Source organism: Polypterus senegalus, chromosome 6 (genome assembly GCF_016835505.1).
Source record: "Polypterus senegalus isolate Bchr_013 chromosome 6, ASM1683550v1, whole genome shotgun sequence".
In the NCBI taxonomy this organism is placed as follows: domain Eukaryota; kingdom Metazoa; phylum Chordata; class Cladistia; order Polypteriformes; family Polypteridae; genus Polypterus; species Polypterus senegalus.
In genome coordinates, this window is record NC_053159.1 from 134,446,149 (window position 1) to 134,457,147 (window position 10,999).

The window sequence follows — 10,999 nt, forward strand, 5'->3', positions numbered from 1 at the left end:
TGGTTTACAAAACAGGGTCTTGTCTCATCCACAGACACGGATCCTGTCAGAGACAGTGGTTGACAAAAGAGGGAGAAGTGTACCCATGCATGGTTAAAGCCAGAGAAGAAGGTCAAATGCCATAGTCTAATTAATATTAGCTAACAGTACATGGTCATGTTATGAAGCAGAGACTATCCATGAAAGAGGGCAGGTCTGTGAGTACAGCCAAAACTACCAAGCTCTACAGTGACATCCATTGTTGGAATTTTCCTGGCGTGCCAACAGTTAAAATATGTATTCTACAAGAAGATATGAATGAACAACATTCATTAGTAGAACTGTGAAAACACCCATGCAGGAAGCAGGCTTTTTTGTGTTTCGGCTTTACTGCTCAACGACTGCCTCACATTGGAGGGAGTGGAACATTTTTCCCAGTTTAGAAAAAATTGCCAGTTTTGATATGATGGTTAACAACAATGCCATTAAAGCTGATTAAAATGTTTGACATTGATTTAGGATTGGCTTTGACTCTGTTTGAGATTTAAGAATGATAATATAAGCACAGTGCGATTGAACTTGATTTCGAGGCTACGGTTTTGTCAGTCATTTTGCTAAATGATTTATTTATATTACAAGCCTTACTTTTCTTTTTTGATATTATGAATCACTTTTAAGACATTTGCGAAATGTCTGGGGGTTTTAGTTCATTATGGAAGCAAAATTAACCGATGTGCTGAGCAACATGTTGGCATGAAAACTGGCTGCAGAGTTTGGAAAAAGTGAACCCTTTATTGAGAAATATGTATGTCATAGAAAGAGAGGTTGGGAGCACACGACGAACTACCTGGACTGGGACCCGAATGCAGCGGTCATAGCAATTTAAAAAAAAACGCACTAACTTTCAGATCAAAGATAAACAAACTAAACCTGTTCTTAATTGTAACTTGACCTCGCACAATTAAAATAAAATTGTGGGAAGAGGAGAAAAAAAACTGTATATACGTTGGAAAATGTGCAAGCTGAACAAACTGTGTGGCAACAGCGCTAACCACTGTGCCACCATGTCACCCACTTAGTGATCCAAATTCATATAGCCGTATATATACTATGTTTTCCTGAAAAGCAAAATATATTAATGTAAAATATATCTTGCAAAATTACTATAATGGCTTTGAAGCTTACAGGTACCAAACGGCGTTCATGTATATTGTATGCAACGACCCTTCGCCCTTAACGTGAATAATCTTTAACTAGACTGATTAGTATTCAGTTACTGTATTTGAGTTTCCGTGCAAACGACTTTAACACAGTCAACAAGATCCTGTGCCTTTAGGGATTATGACTTGAACAGAGGAGGTATGTAACAAAATAATCGGGGCATCTTATTTGAGAGCCAAGCGCTGAAAAAAGGCACTGCTTCTCGTTTGCGTGGGAGCTGACATCAACGCCGGGAGCCTAACAGCGCGTCGACTGAGTCACCTCAGGTCGCGCTCATTATAGGCTGCGAGAAGAATAACGAAGGGATGAGGGCAGCATGACGAAGAGCGAGGCAGCGTCAGACGTGCGCGTGTTTGAAGCTGATAGGCTGCTCCGCAACTCGCAGGTGCGCGTGCACGAGCGGTCGTGATTGAGGGAGGAAACGCAGAACCTACTCCTGTCTCTCGTCTCGGAGGTTGTGATTTTTATCAGGAACCAATTCTTGGACGGGCACAATTCATTTGTAGAGCATGCGCACGCGCGCTGACATACACAAGACGATCAATTCAGAGTGTCCAGTTAATAGAATACGCGTGTCTTTGTGACGTTCGTCTTGTATTCCACATCCAGTCTGCCCAAAATATAATGGACTGTAATGGGATTCCTTGGTGACTTAATTTATGCGAATTTCGTTTCCTTTGTTTTATTCCTACGGCTGTAACTTTAGCTATTTTATCGTTACTGCCACAGGCTAAGGCGCTAGATAGCGCATGCTTTATATGTTTATCTTTTTCCTAAATCGGCTGTTCATGGCCACAAGTACTAATCAATGAAGGAAGGAACTAGATATGGATGACAGTTTCCATTTATCCATTTTAAGAACCTGTTTTTTCTGCACAGGAGCAGCATCAGATGATAGAAAGGAATCAAACAATCGAGTTATCACATACCAGGGCCCAGTAAGTCAATTATTATCCTCACTTTTGTGATCATTTTTGCTTGGATTGGCTGTACAGCTTTCACACACACATGTGGAAACATGGTGTGTCTGTGGTCACAGTGGAAAGTTTCGACCTTGATCAGTCAGTTTCTCCTGTTGTTTTCTAGGTGTAAACATCGCCACATCCCTCTCCATTTGTATCAAAGAAGAGCAGCGAACAGTAATAATGGACAGAAGGTGTGCCAGGCACCAAACTCCCCACTGTACAGATTTACCTAATGTTGTCATTTGTAGATGTGGATGGGTGTCCTGCGAACTAAATTCATGTTTAATGCTAATACAACCTCATTTGAACGTCTCAATCCATTTAAAACACTGTCTCCATATTGTGCAGAATGCCTTCTATGGACTTTAACCCTACAAAAGCTTGTCACAGCTCTTCTTTGATGCAAACAGAGCGCAGAGTGGCCATGTTTAATCCTAGAAAACAACAAGAGAATGTGATGGGTCACGGTTGTCACCACTGTGACGGCCGACACACCACGTTTCTACACGTGTGCAGGGAATGCTGTACAGGCAACTCAAACAAATGATCACAATAGTGCAGATAATTGATGACTTAACCTCATACATCTTTGGGAACTCCACCAGTTAACCTGTCTCAAGTCATGATAAAGGAAGAGGGCTGGCCATGGGGATGGTAACCTCATCATGTAAAAATGTTGATCTTGCCCTTAAGGTAATCAAACCACAATTAATTGTAACATAGCAGGCCACACCGCTGGACTGATGAGGGAAGGAAATCGAAGTGAAAATGAAGTCTCCATCCTGAAAGCACACCTGCTAATGCCAATGTCATGGATCAGAACAGGGTGATGACATGCGCACACACACTATTCCAGTCTGAAACGCGGGCACAGGCAATGAATGAAACGAACAACTACAGCCTGAGTCTTATGGGGATTACAGAATCCAGATGGACTAGAACAGGAAATGGAACTCAGGAGAAGTCATCATCCATCCATCCATTTTCTAACCCGCTGAATCCGAATACAGGGTCACGGGGGTCTGCTGGAGCCAATCCCAGCCAACACAGGGCACAAGGCAGGAACCAATCCTGGGCAGGGTGCCAACCCACCGCAGAGAAGTCATCATAAGGTCAGGAAAACAACAAGAAGGAGTAGCTTTAACAAATATCAAGAAAACAGCTAACACACTGCTGTGATGGAAACCAGTGAATGAATGATTGTTCTAAGTAGGGGTGAATTCTAAATTGACCAAGTTATTTGTGGTGGGTGGGTTATGCACCACCAGAAGATGAAAAAGATCAGAAGGAAGTTGCCTTCTATAGAAACCTGCAGATCATTTCAGAATATATCCTTAGACACGATGTCCTACTTTAATTGGGGATCTGAATGACTGTGTGGGCAGCAACAATAAAGACACAGAAAGAAATGTAAGGAATCACAGTGTGGGCACGATAACAGGTAATGGGGAACGATTAGTCAACCTGTGTGAAGCAAATCACCCAATCATATGAGGTAAAGTTTTTATCCACAAGACTACATGGACATCACCAGATGGAAGAACACATAGTCAAATCAATCACATTATTAACAATAAGAGTAGACACTTACTGCAAGTTTTGCGAGTTTAGTGACATGCTCATATTGGCAAGGATAACAACCTTCTCATAGCAAAGTTAATTCTGAAAAAGAGGAAAGTGAAGACTGGAGAAAAAAAATCAATAAATAAATGTAAATGTAATAGACCAGATGGTTTCGGGGAGAATTTAGGTTAGTCCTCATGGATCATTTTGCCATTCCTCAGAATGAAATGGTCCTCAGTACTGACAGCTTTATCTGAGCCATGAGAGAAACTGGAAAAAATGTCTTAGGGTAAGAAAAAAGATAAGGAGACATACAGTAATTGATATCAGGCTCAACGTGGAAAGCTACTGAAGAGAAAATGCAAAGAAAGAAAAAAGATTCCTCAACATAAATGCTCCAAGACTGAAGTAGCAAGCCATATAGAATACTGTCAAAAAGATAAATATGAAAGTCCTCATCAAGAACAGATAAGAGGAATTATGGAGAAACAAGCAGAACAGAAAGACTTGACAATTGTATACTAGATTATATGAACACTGACAGGTAGCTACTGGCAAAACCAAGGCCTTCCCATCAAAATGAAAGATGGGACCTTTTTAATTCTAGCACAAGAAAGGGTGACAAGATCAAAACAATATTTTGAAAAAAGTCCTCAGTCAGGCCAGCTCCCAAATATTTGGTTATATTCCCCAAAGGTGAGGCAGACGTAGACATGAACCTTAGTGAATTCACAGTCAACGAAGTAAAGATAATCATCCATAAATTAAACAAAATGGAAAAGCAACAGAGAAAGATGATGTGCATGCAGAGATGCTGAAGGCAGAAGATCAGGAAACACCATACACTCCATGTCAAGTGCTACAAGAGTAGAATAGCGAAAAGACAGCATTGAAATGAAAAACTGAACTTGCAGTAAAACACCCAAAGAAAGGTGACCACCAAATCTCTCTATTGTATAAAAAAAATCCTTAGACACAATGCGACTTTTTGGAGACGTGACTTTTTGGAAGAGAGATTTTTTCAAGTCCCGTGAGACAAGACTTTTTCCTTGCCTTGACATTTTTTGAAGTCACGCCCTCCTCTCAAACATTTTCAAACAAGACCTCAACTCTCATTCGTGTGAATGCTTTTCGACACAGTTCCTGCTCTCCCAGCTCTTACTGTATACATTTTAATGTTTTCCTCGTCTTAAAGAAGACGTATTATGTCCAAATCTTATTGAAGAATTTCATCACGAAGGGTTATCAACAGAAAAATTGAGTAGACGGGCAATCCTAGCACCGAGAAACGAGGAAGTCAAATGAATTAATGCCAAAAAAGTCGATCGATTATACAACAAATTGGTTAAATGCGTCCAAAAATGTCGAGCGGTTACACGGCAACTTGGTTAAATGTGTATCAATAGACTATGCTGAAACAGTTGGTGGTGATCGTGTGAACAGAATATCCCAAAGAATATCTACAACCGTTAACAACGTCCAGTTTTACAACGCACAAATTACTGTAAAAAGAAGGATGTATGCAAGAAAGGTAATGTACTGTAGTACATCTTCCGCAAATAACATTAGACAACAAAGGAGATCTTGATATGCCATTCATATTAAAACGTTAACAGTTTCCAGTTAGAATAACTTTTGCAAAGACAATGAACAAATCTCAGAGTCAAACATTCGAAAAAGTCATTTTATTTAATAGAGAGAAAGAAACGAAATTCAATCACGTACAGTTATACGTTGCGTTGATGCATATGTAACAATTCCCATAAAAATAAAAATCTGTTTAAATTGTACATCCCCCCTACGCAAGTGGCAAAGCCGCAAAGAGGTTAGCGTGTAGCACAGGCCAGGGGGTTGGCGAGCAAAGCAAGCAGGGGGCGAAGCCTCCTAGTCTGTAATGATGGAAGAGGCATATCCCTGTTGTCATTCACAAGTAAGATCTTTAATCATTTAATACTTAAAAGGATCACACCAGCTGTGAAAAAGAAGAACTCTGGAAAGGAAGATCAGTACTACTAATATATTTGTCTTAAGCCAGATCCTGGAACAGACACAAGAATAAAACAGTTCATTATATGCAGTGTTTGTGGACTTTGAAGAGGTGTTTGACAGCCTTTACTGTTGAAGATCCTCAGGAAATATGGCCTACCAAAGAAGATGGTTGTTGTTATTAAGTTGCCGTATACAAACTATAAACGCAAATTCAGCTTAAAGAACTTTCGAAAGTGGAAACTTGTGGAAACAGGTGTGGGTCATCTCATCAGTTCTCTTCTTATTAGCAGCTGATTGGCTGATGCAGAGAGCAGTGGACAAGAGCAAACATGGTATACAATGGACACTAACCTCAGTGCCAGAGATTCTAAAAAATGCAAACAAAAGGGTACACTTATCAAGTAGGTTGCAAGATGTCCAAAAGGAGTTGGGGAATGTAACTGAATTACGTAACACTACAGACCTTAGATCCATCACTGATCAGACATTTGTCATGAGGGGAAAACACAGTATAAGCCAAGCACTTAGCATCCAAAACACACCTCTACGCAGAAGAATTTACATACATGGGCGGCAAAATTAGAGCAGATGGAGACTGCGACAAAGAAATTAACAGCAGAATTAGCAAAGCAAGTCATGCCTTTGCAGCACTGAAGTCAATCTGGAAAGCAACCAGTTTAAGCCCATATGAAAAAAAAAAAGATTTTCAAGAGTATTGTCTTAAATATCCTACTTTGTGGGGAAGAATGCTAGAAGACAAGAACTACAAATGAACATAAGGTTGAGGACTTCCAAATTAAATGATTGCAAAGGATCATGAAAACATTTTGGCCAAATACGATCTGAAATGATGTACAGCTAATGCCATATACTGTATGTCGAATGACCCCATGTTTATCACTAAGGGGGGAATTTTGATGTACACCTAAAGGCAAGAGGAAGCGAATCAGACCCAAGGAAATATGACAGACCGAGGAGAAAGAACTAATTCACTTAGGTCTGCAATTAAAAACAGCTTTTTGGCAGCTGTGGACATAGAGAGGTGACACGTGACAGTGCAAAAAGTTAGAGAAAGATATATCTGTGAGACATGGGAGGAAGCTGAAGAAAACCCACTGAGAATTTTGAAACACCATACAAGATAGTCAACAGCCTAGGCTTTAAAAACACACTCCAGGAGCGCTGGGGCAGCAGGTCTGACCATTGGTCTGTTATGCCTGTCTGATATTTTTCTTCTAAAATTCTATAATTATATTTTTCATTTATATAGTTATGGACTAACTTAGGCCAATGTTTCTTGTTCTAAGCCAACAAAATATGCTGAACCATTCATCTATGTGGATGTTGTACACAGGGATTCAGCATTATTATAGTTGTATTTTTAATTGACAAATACAGGGTTAAGACTGGCCACCCTTTTTACTCATTTCCTGTCAACTTTAGGAGACTGTTTAGTTGAAATAATTTTTAAATGTATATATTCTTATTCTCTATATTTGTATTACTTCCAGGGAGTCCCCTTTGGCGGTATGTATTTAATAAGCCCACACAATTGTATCAGTCATATCATTCTGCTGTCCCGGTAGGCATCTTTGACAGAATCAGTTTTTTCAACCCACTGTCACTTGTAAAAATGTGTCATCGGGTTGAGGGTTAATTTCCATAATTAGTTTTTGGAATCAGGTCTCGCGCACACACACACACAATCACACACACAAACACACATATACTCTATCTATCTATCTATCTATCTATCTATCTATCTATCTATCTATCTATCTATCTAGTATATAATCCATTTCATCTATCTATCTATCTATCTATCTATCTATCTATCTATCTATCTATCTATAGTATATATATGGATATACATATATATCCATATACTGTATATACATACATATTTGTTATGTGCCATCTAGTGGAATGACACACATATAGTCACCAGTTGGGGTTATAACAACACTCCCAAACTCCAAACACAACCTCACAAATACAGTCCCAGGTTTAAAACACCTACTTTTAATTAACAAAGTACCTTTTACAGTTCTTTTCTCTGTGAGCACAGCACAGCAATGCAATGCAACACAATTCTTTTTTCTCTCTCTCTTTCCTCTTCTTCTCCAAGGTCAGTGTTGTCCAGCTCTTCTCCTGATGACAATGCTCACAACACAAGACCTAGATGTATTTCCTGTGCCAGGGTATTGCCCAGAGGAAGCCCTTCTGGGTCAGGCAGAAGTCCCACAAAGTAAGGAGTACCAGTCCCTTCAGCACCTCATGTGGCACTCCCAGAACCCAACAGGGCCAGCCTTCAGGTCTACAGTTCCTAGCATGCCTTGCACATGGACTCCTGCCATCTAGTGTATCAAGGGAGCAAATATTTTACATAAGTTATTTCTCCCTGCCTTCCAGTATACTGGCTTCCCAGCCGGGTAAGGATCCTCGACTGCGCCCTTCTGGGATGCCAGCATCTCTGCTATTGCATTCACACTATCTGCCAATTTCCTGAACGAGGCAAGGAACACTTTGCCTTTCTTCTTGTCCAGTTCCTGGCGTGTCCTCCCAGACAGGTAAGGAACCTTGTACCATCTCAACTGCCCTTTACAAAATATACATTTCTTCCATTCAGTAACAATCACATCCTTGCGGGTAGACACAAAAAGCTCTTACAAAACTGCAGTGTCTACAGAAGTGCTCATTTTGTGAATTCTGACTACAGACTTGTTTTTGCTACTCTGAAGATCCAGCTTAGGTCCAATAGGCTACCATCTATTAGAAGAATGACACTGGACCTGGTGTGATAAAAAATTATGCAGCAGACAGAAAAAGGTTCGAGAATGGCCACCCCATGTACTGAAAAATCAGCAAAAGAAAAGAAAAGAAATACTTCCTTACAGAAGCGGAGTTCACAATTGAACTAACAAACAGGTTGAGTCTGCTCTATAAATATGGTGGATATGAGGAAGAGGTGGAGAACAGGAACTGATGTGTCAGGAAGGTGGGTTCTGGGTACCAGATATTATGTCATCGGGGTTTGCCGGAAGTGATGTCAACAGTGGGTAGACTGGTGGTGATGTCATTGAGAGGCAGGGCCTTCGGCTGAACTGCAGAGGAACAAGAGAAGAGAGGATCAGGTGGGAGCGTCAACTGTCGAATAACACTATTTGAGCCTGCAAACTGTCCCCCATGTGAACGTATGTTACACTGGCCAGACTCCATGATCAGGCTGTTTCTAATGAGTTTGAATGCAGTTTCTGTAAGGAGGCTGCAGACTTGGGGCGACTGCTGATCCTAATGTGATGTGGGAGACATTATGTGACAAGACCCTAAAGGTTGCTAAAGGTTTTGGTGTTGCCGATGTTCCCAAAAGGCGGTGTGTTTCATCTCACAGGGCACCCTGGATATCATCAAGAAGATTCACAGCGCACAGCTTGATGGCAACTCCGGTCTGTACCGGGAAATGAGAAGGATGGCTGTGAGGGCTCTGAGGGCACATTAGGAGGCGTTTGTTAGAGGAATCTGTGAGCAAGTGACCCACGTCCTGTGTACACAGGAATCGAAGCATTAGGCACATCCAAATCTGTTCCTCGGAGAGTCGCAGTTGGGGAGGGTGATGGAACGGTCCTTATGGATGAAACTGCATTTTGACACGCTGTGACCAACTTTGAGTTCACCGTTCTTGAGGCTGATCCTCCAATTAGCTGTGAACCACCCAATCTCACTGAGATTGCACAGGTGGTGAGCCAGCTGAGGGAGGGAAAGGCTGCAGGGATCTGTGGTATCCGTGGTGAACTTCTCCAGGCTGGTGGTAAGGCTGTCCTCCTGGCATTGCAAGCAATATTTGCTTCCATTTGGGAGACTGGCATCATCCCAACTGACTGGAAAACGGGACTTGTCTTCCCTATCTGGAAAGGGAAGGGTGATTGCCTGGATTGCACAACTACAGGGGGATAACACTGATCTTGGTGCTGGGTAAGGTCCTTGCTAGGGTTGTCCTTAACAGGATCTGTGATCACTTGCTCACCCACCGGCAACCGGGACAGTCTGGTTTTGCACCTACAAAGTCTACCATTGACCGCATCCTGGCACTGAAGGTACTCATTGAGCGCAAACGTGAATATCAGCAGAGTTTCTTTGCAGCCTTTGTCGATTTTTGTAAAGTATTCGGCTCCGTTGATCGAGTTGCCCTGTGGGACATCCAGAGACGTTGCTGGATATCATGGCCAACCTATACACTAGAACTGTGAGTGCTGTGCAGAGTGGAGGCAGGACCTCTGCATTCTTCCCAGTTGATTCTGGGGTTGATCAGTGGTGTGTTCTTTTTCCTACTGTGTTCACTACTTACATGGACTGGTGTTGGGCAGGGTCATGGGGTCCAGTGGCTATGGCGCATCTGTTGGTGAAGAGAGGCTCACTGATCTCAACTTTGCCGACGATGCTGAGATCTTTGCAGAGTCATTGGAGACTCTGATCGCCTCTTGAGAGACTGAGTGAGGAGTCTGAGTGACTGGGCTTGTGAGTGTCTTGGATAAAATCCAAGATCCAGGCCTTTAATGACCTCTTGGGTACAGCCATCAGCAGTGTGTTTGTCTGCAGAGAGAATGTCGACCTTGTCGAGAGGTTTACTTACCTTGGCAGCAACATTCATGACTCTGGTGACTCTTCGTATGAAGACAGTAGATGGATTGGGAAAGTATGGGGGTTTATGAGGTCGCTGGAAAGGGGTGCATGGTGCTCCCAATAGCTCTGCAAAAGGATGAAGGTCTTTAGAGTCCAGGTGCTTCCTATTTTGCTATATGGTGACAAGACAAGGATGCTATCCAGTGATCTGAGATGAAGACTGAACTCCTTCAGTAATGTGTCTCTTCAGAGAATTCTTGGGAGCCGCTGGTTTGACTTTGTGTGGAATGAGGCACATTACATACATGATGAGGGAGTGTCAGTTGCAGCACTACGGCCATGCGGTACGATTCCCAGAGGGTGATCCTGCTCACAGGCTCCTCATTGTTGAGGACACGAGCGGCTGGACCGGGCTAAAGAGACGCCCATGTAACACTTACCTGTCACAGACAGATGGTTATTCCTGGAGCGTGGGATTGTACCAAGTGTCTGCCTGGGGGTTATCCAAGCAGGATCTCAAGGTGTTTCGTTATGTGGGGGGTGTGGCAACACGCTGTGCCAGTAGATGCTCCCCAACCCGGCCTTCCATTCAGTGTTGAAGACTATATGAAGAAAGATATCATCCATGCATTTTCATCACTTACTTTCTCTTGCCCTGAATC